The sequence below is a fragment of the Canis aureus genome, chromosome 32 (assembly GCF_053574225.1).
Source record: "Canis aureus isolate CA01 chromosome 32, VMU_Caureus_v.1.0, whole genome shotgun sequence".
Lineage (NCBI taxonomy): Eukaryota > Metazoa > Chordata > Mammalia > Carnivora > Canidae > Canis > Canis aureus.
Window position 1 is genome coordinate 25,292,391 of NC_135642.1, and position 14,227 is coordinate 25,306,617.

Below are 14,227 nucleotides of genomic sequence, written 5' to 3' on the forward strand. Positions count from 1 at the left end.
ATAAGAGATGAAGAAGGACACTATATCATAATGAACATGTCAATCCAACAATATCTAACAATTCTAAATATTTATGCTCCTAACTTGGGAGCAGCCAATTATATAAACCAAGTAATAACAAAATTAAATAAACACATTGATAATAATACAATAATAGTAGTGGACTTTAACACCCTGCACACAGCAATGGACAGATCATCTAAGCAGAAGATCTACAAGGAAACAAGGGCTCTGAATGACACACTAGACCAGATGGACTTCACAGATATACACAGAGTATCCCATCTTAATGCAACAGAATACACATTCTTCTCCAGTATACATGGAACATTCTCCAAAATAGATCGTATACTGGGTCATAAATTAGGTCTCAATAGGTACCAAAAAACTGGGATTATTCCTTGCATATTTTCAGATCACAGTGCTTTGAAACTTGAACTCAATCATAAGAGGAAATTTTGAAGGAACTCAAACACTTGGAAGTTAAAGAGCATCCTACTAAAGAATGAAATTAAAGACAAATTTTAAAAATTCATGGAAACAGATGAAAATGAAAACATACTTGTTCAAAACCTTTGGGATACAGCAAAAGTGATCTTGAGAAGGAAGTATACAGCAATACAAGCCTCTCTCAAAAAATTAGAAAAATCTAAAATATACAAACTAACCTTACACCCAAAGGAGGTGGAGAAAAACAGTAAATAAAGTGTAAACCCGGCAGAAAAAAGAAACAATAAAGATTAGAGCAGGGACTCCTGGGTGGCTCAGTGATTGAGCCTTTGGCTCAGAGCATGATCCTGGGGTCCAGGATTGAGTCCTGTTTTGGGCTCCCCATGGGGAGCCTGATTCTCCTTCTGACTATGTCTCTGCTTCTCTCTGTGTCTCTGATAAATAAACAAATAAAATCTTTTTAAAAATAAATGAAGATTAGAGCAGAAATCAATGAAGTAAAAACCAAAAGAACAGTAGAACAGATCGATGAGGGATCCCTGGGTGGTGCAGTGGTTTGGCGCCTGCCTTTGGCCCAGGGCGCGATCCTGGAGACCCAGGATCGAATCCCACATCGGGCTCCCAGTGCATGGAGCCTGCTTCTCCCTCTGCCTGTGTCTCTGCCTCTCTCTCTCTCTCTGTGACTATCATAAATAAAAATTTTAAAAAAATAAAATAAAATAAAACTTTAAAAAAAAAAAAAAGAACAGATCGATGAAACTGGGAGCTGATTCTTTGAAAGAATTAATAGGATCAACAAACCCCTAGTCAGATTTACCAAAAAGAAAAGAGAAAGGACTCAAATTAATAAAATCATGAATGAAAGATGAGAGATCACAACCAACACCAAGGAAATACAAACAATTTTAAGAACATATTATGAGCAACTATATGCCAACAAATTAGGCAGTCTGGAAGAAATGGATGCATTCTTGGAAATTTATAAACTACCAAAACTAAAACAGAAAGAAATATAAAACCTGGATAGACCCATAACCAGCAAGGAAATGGATGCAGTCATCAAAAATCTTCCAAGAAACAAGAGTCCAGGGCCAGATAACCTCCCAGGGGAATACCACCAAACATTTAAAGAAGAACTAATACTCTTCTGAGGCTGTTTCTAAAAAGAGAAATGGAAGGAAAATTTCCAAACTCATTCTATGAGGCCAACATTATCTTGATCCCAAAACTAGACTCCAACAAAACGGAGGCAAAACAAAGGAAGAGTAGGAGTCCTTGGGTCCTCATTTCATCTGGTCCCCCAAATTTAGATAGATAATTATCAAACCATTTGGAACACCTATGAATTCAACCTGAGATGTAAATAAAGAACAGTTGGAACTCTACTAATAGAAAAGTGACCATTTTCACAAGGGAGGAGTGCAGAGAAGAAAAACCATGGGGGAGAGGAAGGAGCCTTTGTAAGCCAGCTGCTGGAAAGTGATATAGCCTTGGAGCACAAAATCAGGACTTTTAGAAATCTGCTCCTTTGAGAGACTTCTCTGCTTGAAAGTGCTCAGTGGTGAAGTGGGACAGAATTGCGGGAAAGACAGTGGGATCTCAGTATTTCCAGAGACACAGGAAAAAACAGGGGTGCCTGAGCTGGCAGAGTTCTAAGCATTGGAGTGGGGAAATGAGTTTAGGTCAGGGGACCAGGGAAAAAAGCTTGGCTTGTGCCATAAACTGCCAACCAAGGATGGATCAGGTGACCACTATCCATGCTGGGTCCCTACAAAGGACTGGAAGTCAGCAACCCTCTGCTTTCATCTGGGAGAAGCAGAGCTGGTGCACACTGGATCTGGCGAATGCTCTTGGTGCCAGAGCCCTGCAGCAGACAGAAGCAGCAACTGCTCCCTCGGAGAGGGGCAGACCAGTTGCATGCACAAGTGAGGGAGAGCTTTCCCCACCAGGACCCTTAAAATTGCACAAATCAGTGTACCTCAGCATTTTCCTGGGGAGGATCTGAGTGGGTGCACACTACAGGGGCCTGAAGTTTGGCACATGCCAGGATCTCTCCGCTCCAGGGCTGGAGATCTGGGTGCAGCCATTTTTTTTTTTTCCATTAGCTCTCAAAGGAGGCACATAAAGCCTCAAGGAAACAAAGAGCTCACACAGAAACCAGTTTATACTGAACCCAGCCACCTGGCAAGGGGCAGTGCAACTCTATCCAGACACAGACACCTGAGAATCAATGCAGCAGACCCCTCTTCCAGAAGACCAGCTGGAAGAACAGATTAATAGCAAGTTTACTAACCAAGCAGCACTGGAAAACTCCAGGACTGAGAGAAAATACCATACAGAACTTGAGGTTTCTCTCTTATGATTCATCTATCTTTCAGGTTAAGATTTTCTAATATTCTTTCTTTTCTCTCGTCTCACTTTAATATTTTATAAACATCATTTTTAAGTTTTTTCTTTTTTAACTTTCATATTTTACAATGACATGTCATAGATGTGTTCTTCATTTTTGTCTTCCTTTCATGATATTCAATTTTATTTTTGTATGTATAAGTTTTGCTTTTTTTTTCTTTTTTAATAATTTTGGAATTTAGCATCTTCTAACATATGGACAAGAATACACTCACAACCAAGGGGATCATTGTTTTGGTCCACTCTGTGAGATTATATTCTCTCTCCCTCCATTCCCCTCCCCTTTTTTTGTTGTTGTTTCTCTATATAAGCTTTGTTCTTTTATATATATAATTTTGGAATTTAGTATCTTCTAACATATAGAGCAAAATACACTCAGAACCAATGGGATCACTGTTTTGGTCTACTCTGTGAGATTATATTCTCTCTCCACCCCCATCCCCACCCTGTTGTTGTTGTTGTTGTTATTGTTGTTGTTGTTTCTCTCTTTTTCTTGTTTGTTTTTCTTTTTCTTTGTCTCTTTTCTTTTATTTTCTGGTCCAAGACCTCTTCAGAATTTTCTAGTGTGTATTTAGCTTTGGTTGTGGTTGATATTTTTGACTCTGCTAATTTGTACAACAATTCTACACTGGAAAAAATGACTAGAAGGAAGAATTCACCACAAAAGAGAGAACCAGAGGTAATGTTCTCTGCCACAGTTCTAATGGATATGGATTTAAGCAAAATGTCAGAGATATAATTCAGGATTACAATTATAAAGTCACTAGTTGGACTTGAAAAAAGCATAAAAAACTCTAGAGAATCTCTTAGTGCAGAACTGAGATCTAATCAGGCCAAAATTAAAAATACTCTAACTTAGATGCAGTCTAAACTGGATGCTCTAACAGCTAGGGTAAATGAAGCAGAGGAGAGATAAGTGACATAGAAGACATGTTGATTGGAAGGAAAGAAGCTGAGGAAAAGAGAGAAAAACAACTAAGAGCCCATGAGGAAAAGCTCTGAGAATCAGGTGATAATTTGAAAAAAATTATAATATCCATATTTTTGGGATTCCAGAGAGCATGGAGAGAGCGGACCAGAAGGTATATTTTTTGAACAAATCATAGCTTAGAACTTCCCTGATCTGGGGTAGGAAAAATGCATTCATATCCAAGAGAGAGAAAGGACCCCTCCCGAAATTAACGAAAACTGATCAACACCCCAACATCTAATAGTGAAGCTTGCAAATTTCAGAGATAAAAAAGAAACTTCTGAAAGCAGTTTGAGACAAGAGATTCCTGACATATAAAGGGGAGAAATGTTACATTAACATCAAATCTATCCACAGAGACCTAGCAGGCCAGAAAGGGCTCACACAATATATTCAGGGTACTAAATGAGAAAAACATACAACTAAGAATACTTTATCCATCAATGCTGTCATTCAGAATGGAAGGAGAGATAAAGAGCTTCCGGGACAATGAAACTGAAAGATTTTGTGGCCATCAAACCAATCCTGCCAGAAATATTAAGGGGGATCCTGTAAGGAACAAGGGAGTCAAATGAAAGAGACAACCCACAGAAACAGGGACTGTACAGGTAATTCAATGGCACTAAATTCATATTTTTCAACAGTTACTCTGAACATCAATGGGCTAAATGTTCTAGTCAAAAGACACAGGGTATCAGACTAGATAGAAAATCAAGATCCATCTATATGCTATCTACAAGAGATTCATTGTATACTTAAAGACACCTTCTGATGGAAAATAAGGGGATGGAGAAACATTTACCATGCAAGTGGATCTCAAAAGAATTCTGGAATAGCAATCCTCAAATCAGATAAATTAGATTTTAAACTGTAGACTGTAGTAAGAGATGAAGAGGGATGCCATGTCATATGTAAAGGGTCTATACAATAAGAAGACCTAAAAATTATGAATATTTATGCCCCTAATGTGGGAGCGGCCAATTATATCAACCAGCTAATAACCAAAGTAAAGAAATGCATAGATAATCATACAGTAATAGTAGGAGGCTTCAACACTCCACTCTCAGCAGATCTTCTAAGTGGAAGAACAACAAAGAAACGAGGACTTTGAATGACACACTAGACCAGATGGACTTCAGATATTTACTTAACATTCCATCCTAATGCAATAGAATACACATTCTTCTTAACCACACATGGAACTTTCTCCAGAATAGACCACACACTGGGTCACAAATCAGGTCTAAACTAATACCAAAGGATTGAGATTATTCCCTGAATAATTTCAAACCACAATGTCTTGAAACTAGAACTCAATCACAAAGGAAATCAAACACTTGGAAGTTAAAGAGCATCCTACTAAAATAATGAATAGGTCAACCAGGACATTAGAGAATTAAAAAGATTCATGCAAACTAACAAAAATGAATGGACAACTATTCAAAATCTTTGGGATACAGCAAAGTAATCTTAAGAGGGAAGTATATTTCAATACAAGCCTCTTTCAAAAATTTAGAAAAATCTCCAATACAAAAGCTAACCTTACACCTAGAAGAACTGGAGAAAGAACAGCAAATAAAGCCTAAACCAGGCAAGAGAAGAGAAATAATAAAGATGAGAGCAAAACTCAATGAAATAGAGACCAGAAGAACAGTAGAACAGATCAATGAAACTAGGAGCTCATTCTTCAAAAGAACTAATAAGATAGATAAACACCTAACCAGACTTATTAAAAAAAAAAAAGAGAGAAACCCAAATTAATAAAATCATGAATGAAAGAGAAAAGATCACAACCAACACCAAGGAAATATAAACAACTTTAAGAGTATATTATGAGCAATCATATGACAAAAATTAGGCAATCTGAAAGAAATGAATACATTCCTAGAAACCTACAAATTAGCAAAAGCTGAAGTAAGAAGAAATATAAAACCTGAACAGACCCGTAACCAGCAAGGAAATGGAAGTAGTCATCAAAAACCTCCCAAGAAACAAGAGTCCAGGGCCAGATAACTTCCCAGGGGAATTCTACCAAACACTTAATGAAGAAATAATACCTATTGTACTGGAGGTGTTTCAAAAAAGAGAAGTGGAAGGAAAACTTCCAAACTCATTCTATGGGGCCTGCAGTACCTTAATCCCAAAACCAGACAAAGACTCCATCAAAAAGGAGAATTAAAGACCAATATCCCTGATGAACATGGATGTCAAAATACTCACCAATATTTTAAAAAGCCATCTACAAAAAGCTCACATCAAATATCATTCTCAATGGGGAAAAAATTGAGAACTTTTCCCCTAAAATCAGGAATATAACAGGTATGTCCACTCTCACCACTGTTGTTCAACATAGTACTAGAAGTTCTGGCCTCAGTAATCAGACTACAAAAAGAAAAGCCATCCAAATTGGCAAAGAAATCAAACTCTCACTCTTTACAGATGACATGATACTTTAGGTGGAAAACTCAAAAGTCTCCACCCCAAAATTGCTAGAACTTATACAGGAGTTCAGCAAGATGGTAGGATATAAAATCAATGCACAAAAATCAGTTGCATTTCTGTATACTAACAATGAGACTAAAGAAAGAGAAATTAAGGAACTTATCCCACTTTAAATTGCACCAGAAACCTAAGATACAAAGGAATAAACCTAACCAAAGAGGCAAAAGATCTGTACTCAGAAAACTATAGAACACTCATGAAAGAAATTAAGGAAGACACAAAGATAGGGGAAAATATTCCATGCTCGTGGATTGAAAGAATAAATATTGTGAAAATGTCTGTGCTACTAAGAGAAATCTGCACATTCAATGAAATCCATACCAAAATACCATCGACATTTTTCACAGAGCTGGAAAAAATAATCCTAAAGTTTGTATGGAACCAGAAAAAAGAGCTGGAAAAAATAATCCTAAAGTTTGTATGGAACCAGAAAAAGACCCCAAATAGCCAGAAGAATGTTGAAAAAGATAACCAAAGCTGGGGGAATCACAATGCCAGACTTCAAGCTATATTACAAATGTGTTATCAAGACAGCATTGTACTGGCACAAAAGTAGACACATAGATCAGTGGAACACAATAGAAAACCCAGAAGTGGACCTTCAACTCTATGGCCTACTAATATTTGACAAAACAGAAAGAATATCCAATAGAAAAAGGACAGCCTCTTCAATAAATGGTACTGGGAAAATTGGACAGCCATATGCAGAAGAATTAAATTAGACAATCCTCTTACACTATACACAAAGAAAAACTCAAAATGGATGAAAGACCTTAGTGTGAGACAGGAATCCATCAAAATCCTAGAGGAGAATACAAGCAGCAACCTCTTTGACCTTGGCCCCAGCAACTTCTTGCTAGACACATCTCCAAAGGCAAGGGAAACAAAAGCAAAAATGAACTATTGGGACTTCATCAAGATACAAAGCTTCTGCACAGCAAAGGAAACAGTTGACAAAACCAAAAGGCAACCTACAGAATGGGAGAAGATATTTGCAAACTGCACATCAGATAAAGGGCTAGTATCCAAGATCTATAAAGAACTTAACAAATTCCAGACCCATAAAACAAGCAATCCAGTCAATAAATAGGCAGAGGACATGAACAGACATTTCTCCAAAGACAACATACAAATGGCAAACAGACATATGAAAAAATGCTCAACATCACTTGTCATCAGGAAAATACAAATCAAAACCACAATGAAATACCACCTCACACCAGTCAGAATGGCTAAAATTAACAACACAGGAAACAACAAATGTTAGCAAGGATGTGGAGAAAGGGGAACACTCTTACACTGTTGGTGGGAGTGCAAGCTGGTACAGCAACTCTGGAAAACAGTGTGGAGGTTCCTCAAGAAGTTAAAAATAGAGCTACCTTATGACCCAGCAATTGCTCTACTAGGTATTTACCCCAAAGATACAAATGCAGTGACCCAAAGAGGCACCTGCACCCCAATGTTCATAGCAGCAATGTCCATAATAGTCCAACTGGAAGGATAAAGAAGATGTGGTATAAATATACAATGGAATATTATTCCAGAAAGGATGAATACTTACCATTTACATTGACAGGGATAGAACTAGAGGGTGCTATCCTGAGTGAAATAATTAATCAGAGAAAGACAATTATCATATGGTTTCCCTAATATGTGGAATATAAGAAACAGTACAGAGGATCATAGAAAAGGGGAGGGGAAACTGAATGGGAAGTAATCAGAGAGGGAGAAAAACCATGAGAGACTCCTAACTATAGGAAACAAACTGATCATTGCTGCAGGGGAGGTGGATAGGGGGATGCAGTAATTGGGTGATAGGCATTAAGGAGGGTACATGATGTGATAAGCACTGAGTGTTACATGCAAGTGATAAATTAATGAATACTACTTCTGAAACTATTTACTATATGTTGGCTAATTGAATTTAAATTTTAAAAAAGAAAAAGAAAAAGTGAACACATGATGTAACTTGTTTCATCCTTAGAATCTCGGCATCCTAACCAAAGGCACCTTGGTTAGGTATGTAGCCTAACTGCCTCATAACTGAAGAGAATGGTCCTTCTTCAAGAAAAGTCCTGGGAAAAAGGCTCTGCCATGAGGCATTAGAGTGTTTGAGTTACCCCTTAGGAAGCGGGGCTTGCTCTCCACAGCACCACCTCCCCAGCAGACAGTCATGTCCCCTTCCTTCCAACTTACCAAGTTCAGTGGCTCTTCGTTAATACACCCTTACAGCACTTACTCTTTCTACTTTCTGTTAAAATTATTTACCTTCATACCTTTTTCTTTCAGAAATTAATTCCCTGAGGGCTTTGGTACTTGGTTTTCCCTCAGATAAATGTTTTCCTGATCAAATATCATCATGTCAGAGAGCACTTCCCAGACCAGCCTATGTAAAAATGATACATTCCCCATCACATCTCTCTCCATTCTCCATTTTTATTCAGAGCTCTTATCACTACTTGACATATGATATATATATTTTTTTATCTATCTCCCCAGTACATAGCCCGGAATACAACTTACTGAGAAAAACAAACTTTATTGTGAACCAAACTCTGTTCCTAACTTATAAAATAGAGCCTGGCATACAGTAGGCACTGAATAAATATTCATGAAATGGATTAAAAATGTCAATCATAGTATCATTTATCTATCTATCCATCCCTCATAGTACTGAGAGCAAGGCCTAGCATTTCTTGAGAACCTAACAGTTTTTGTTAAAGAGAGAAAAGGAAAAAATTGTGGTAGGGCGTGAAAGAGGAGAAAAGAAGGATGAGTGCAAGGAAGAGGAAGGAGAAAAAAAGGGAGAAGGAAGGACTAAATGGCTAAATGAATGAATAAATGAATAATTTCTATTTAAGCAACTCTAAGAAATTATGGGAAAGACGCAAGTGTCATTAAAGTCAACTGGTAGAAGGAAGAAGGCTCAGATAGTGGCCCATTTCCTTGGTAGAGCCATTTACTGCAGAAAGTCAAGATGCAAGGAAAATTACTGTAGGAGAATGCCATCCTACAGTCTGGCCAAATGAAATATTAGATGAATTTGGGCATTAGCACTGCTTGGCCTAGAGCCACAGAGCTAATTGTTACTTGTTTGAGTCTCTTAAGACTGCACCATTAAAACTTGCATTTTTAATATAATGAATAAACATCTGTGAGCCCCTTAATTAGAGGATGGTCTAGCAAATTAAGAAAATTGCTTTCTATAAAAAGAGGAAATTAAGACATGGAATCAGCCCAGGACATTATTCAACTGCCTCTGTATAGGACCAACTCATATTTTCTTCCTGCCTCTTTAAACAACTTTTGGTCATAAAGCCACTCTTCTTCAGCCCAATCTGACTCTTATCAGCCAAGCCAAGCTGACAAGCCTTCATGTTGCAGCTGTTCAACCAGTAGGCATGAGTTATTCCCTAATGAGCAACAAAAGGGCACTGAGTTGCCAATGAAATAGTAAAGCACAATGACTAAGAGTTCAGTACCTGAAATCAGATTCCTAGATGCAGATCCTGGGTCTTTTAATTGATAGGACTTTGGGCAAGCTATTTAACCTCTTAACTCCAGTTTTTATCAGTAAAATATATGATAGTACCTAGTTCATAGTGTTGTAACAATTATGGTATATGCAAATAACATGGCATACTGTATAAGCAAACCTGTATGTTGTGATGGTATATTTAGACTAGTTCCCAAGCAAATAAGTGTTTAATGAATATTAGTTATTTTCTGTCTTGTATTTTGTCCTTGTTTTCTCCTCTGACAAGATATATTTCTTAAAAGAAGAAACCATGTCTTCTTTCTCCTTGATAATGATTAATTTTAACTAATAAAGTGTTCTAAAATAAAATGTGTGTACTCATTTTAGAGAATTCCCTTCATCCCCAATCAGTAATCTCCACATATATTTTCCTAAAGATAGCATCAAGTGTGAAGTTGTTAGAAAGGCCTCATGAATTTGTGGGTGGTTAGTGTGCACCTGTGTGTTATTTTCAGGTAATAGTCTAATCCTTACCATTTCTTTCTCTATTTCTCTCTCAATCTTACTGTTGTTTTCTGTATCATTCCCCTATTTCAAAAAGTTGCATTGTATATTTGCAGCTAAACTCTTCCCACTGGTTTGTTTTATACTTATTTGAAACTCAAATCATATACTCTTATAAAACACAATTACCTAATTGATGAAAGATAGTATGATTTCCCAAGGTAGGGCTCTGGTCTCTCACCCCTTCCACTTCTTAAAATGGAAATGCTGCTCCTCTTATTAGCAGGAATGAGAAAAAAGCATGGCAGACACCCTGTTCTAGAATACTGAAGCCAAAAGGTGAGATAACAGTGCTGACATCCTTAACCTTGGTCTGCAGTTCTAACTGAACTTAACAAATCAAAGATTCCCTCTTGCCCTTGTTGAACTATAAGAAACTATTCTATTACCTCCACCAACTTCAGTGCATCCATTTGTCCTACTTCTTTCCCCCAGATTCATATGGGGGTCCCAGTGCTGTAGCAAGAGTCTCCCATCCACCATGGTGCCCATCGGTACCACCACAATCCAGGCACTTGCCATAGGAGAATTAAGAAAGGTTAAGAAAGAATGGCACCTGGGTGGTTCAGTTGGTTAAGCGTCTGACTCTTGATTTCAGCTCAGGTCATGATCTCAAGGTTGTGAAATTGAGCCGTCAGACTCCGTACTCAGCAGGGAGTCTGCTTGGCATTCTCTCTCTCCCCTTCCTTTGTCTCCGCCCCCCCCCCCCCGCTAAAATAAATAAATCTTTAAAGATAAAAAAGAAAGGTTAAGAAAGGAAGAGAAAAATGAGCAGATGTCTGCACGTGTAAAAAAAAAAAAAATGTTCCAATGTCTGCCATAGCTTAGCAAGCACAATGCATTGGAAAAATTATAAACTTGAGGATCAGAAAAATAAAGGCACAGTTCTAAAGAATAGAATCACATTTAGAGATCACTGAGATAATTCCAATTTCGATGTGTTCCCTGTGGAGAAAAAAATCTGGGTTCATCAAGCAGAAATGCTCCCTACATCTTCTGTATTTAAAAACTTCGATTAACTTGAACTTTTAAGTTCACCATCTGCTAAAAGTCTGTTTTCTTATATAATCAAAACCTGGGTTTCAGCTGGTATTAATAATACATCTGTATTACCCATAATTGCTTCAAGCTTCATTTTGGCATGATTAAGGGTAATCATAATCCTTTGAAAAGTCCATAGTTTATTCCGTTTAAAGCTACTGTTAGAGTTAATACATTTTCATTTTTCTACATTCCATTCAATTAATCTGAAATCAAATATGCATTTCTTCATTTATCTTTCATTTCATATACCAAACTAATAAGTTTGTCTAGGAATAGATTTATGTATTTTGGTTACCAAATCCTTAAAATATGCACAATAGTATCACATTTATGCAAAGGTCATATGTAAAGTAGCTTCAGCCATCTGGGCTGAAGCTAAGAACCCACAAGTAATTGAAGGTCAAGGTTTCTGGTACAAAAAGTAGAGGTTGTTTATTGCTGCTGCAGCAACCTAGTGGTCTCCTATTGCTTCTTTACTGCCAACTAGCCACAGCTGCAACCAGCCAAAGTCAGAAACATTCTGCCAAGAGCTGGTGGAGAGAAGGAGCTGTAGGCACCGGTACTGCCCAAAAACATTCTCCCTTCAGATACGCTCTCACACTACTAGTTTTGCATATTTCCTTATCATGACTTTCTTGTAAATGGTGATAATTCCTCATCAAGACCTCTTTCCTACCTAAAAGGTAGAATACTTGGCTTTACTCATTTCTTATTGCACTTTCTTTTAAAAATAAAAAAAGATTTTATTTATTTGAGAGGGAGAGAATGGGGGAACACAAGCAGGAGGAGTGAGAGGGAGAGGAAGAAGCAGGCTCCCATCTGAGCAGGAACCTGAGGCAAGGCTCGATCTTAGGACTCTGAGATCATGACCTGAGCCAAAGGCAGATGCTTAACCAACTGAGCCATCCAGGTACCCCCTTATTGCACTGTCAAGACAGCCTCCCAAGCCTTCAGGAGAAGGAAGGGGCAAGAATGTAGTTATTAGTATTACTGCCTACACAGTATATACTCCTACAAAAATGCCAACTAATGACTCCAACCTTCCCTTCTCCCAAGCATTCAGCTGCTTAGTTGAAGGACTGTACTCCATTCTATCTACTGTAGGTCTTACTTCCAAAATCAAAGCATCTGTCATATCCCCCCAAAATCTTCTAAGCTTCCACCAAGAGGGAAACCTCTCTGGTTTCTGCAATCAGCATCCCTCTACCTCTAATCTACAACCACTCCCCTCAGTGTCCCAGCCTCCGAAAGATAATGTGCCAATTACCTGAGACCACTGAGCCTGATAGCCTCAGGGTTTTTCTTTTTTCTCCTTTATTTTTTTAATTTATTTTTTTCCTTCAATTCCATGTCCCCCCATTCACAATACAGGCAGAGGGTCTGGGCAATGGTGTATACGAGTGAATTTATTTTGCCTCCTTTTTCTGTACAATCATTGTAAAAACAGCCTGTGATAAGCCCCCTTAAGGTTTGGCTGGGCAAGTCTCCTAGATCTCTAAAACCAAAACCCTGCTAAGTGGTCCACCACACTCTATGATCCTGTTTATCATTGAACCATGTACATCCTAGGACATAGGTCTTGTGGTAGACCTACTGGTGTGCAAGGCAACACATCTTCCAGAGCATCTAACATCTGCAAAAACCATGCCTGAAACAGGTTTAGGAGCCCTACTAATAATGTGGCAGGGTGATGATTTAAGCTTCCCTGTTTCACAAAGGTTTAAATCACAACAGGCTTTCAATGGCTATGCTTCCATGCAGTCCCAGACTGAACACAAAACTGACACAAGTGGTATCCAGTGGTTATTAATAAAAAGATGCATCTAAAATGGAATCCTATTGAGGATAAGAATTCAGATTTAAAGAGCTTACACCAAGTCTCAATCATATGTGATCCAAAGAGAGAGATCCTCTTTGCATATCAATCTGACCAATATGATTTGATTGCCTATAAAAAAGCAGTAATCTGGGGTATAGTGAAGGATATATTTGGAAATTCATTATAAACCAACCTGCATTAAGGCATTTTAGCTAGAGAGTTGAAATGTGTTAGGTTTTCAGAGCAAAGTATAGATGTGCTTTAGGAATGGAGGAAATTTATGAAAAGTCCTAAGTTTAACATTACTTTAATCCTTTTCCCACTTCTTACTGTCTCAGGAGATGGGAATAATTCATATTTCCTTGCCTTTTTATATTCATTTACATGTTCCATAAATTATCTTTCTTATATTTATTTCACAAGTACACTCTTAAATTCTCAAAAACAAATCTTACCGTATATCTCTTATTTGCTTTTCCCCATTCTCCATCCTTCTGCCTGCTGCTTACTCTGAGGGTCAAATTTTTCTTTTCTCAAACTTTTCCTTTATGGATATCTTCAATCTCTGTTTCAGCTGGCTTGCCCTAACCCACATTATCTGCCACTAATTTTACATGAATTAATTACTTCACAACCATCCTAAGTCATATGACTCTTTTCAAGATAAATTATTACCCCTAAAGAACTTGAGTCTAAGAATCCACTGAAGTTATATGAGTGAGGCTTTATAAATTTTTAACTGTTTCAGAACAGGTGAGATTGGTTTAACTAAAAGTACAGATGAATTCAAAGGGAAGATGAAACATTCCATGTCTAAGCACATTTATATTGCTATAACCAATTTGTAAGTCCTGATAATATATATGTAAATTGTTTTTATTAGATGCTTTAAACCTTTAGCAGTGAAAATCACCTACTTACTCAGCGAGCTGTAACCATGATGCATTATCTGAAGAGAGAAAGTTGAAACAGTTTTAGTAGACAACAAATA

The 14,227-nt window shown here is 37.6% G+C and overlaps 1 non-coding gene across 1 annotated transcript; it reads right to left on the reverse strand.

Moving 5' to 3' along the window:
- Window positions 1–12,763: 12,763 nt before the first annotated feature.
- Window positions 12,764–12,888, reverse strand: LOC144303715 (small nucleolar RNA SNORA51). Its single transcript, XR_013370691.1, has one exon. It is a non-coding gene; the product is annotated as a small nucleolar RNA SNORA51 (small nucleolar RNA).
- Window positions 12,889–14,227: the final 1,339 nt, after the last annotated feature.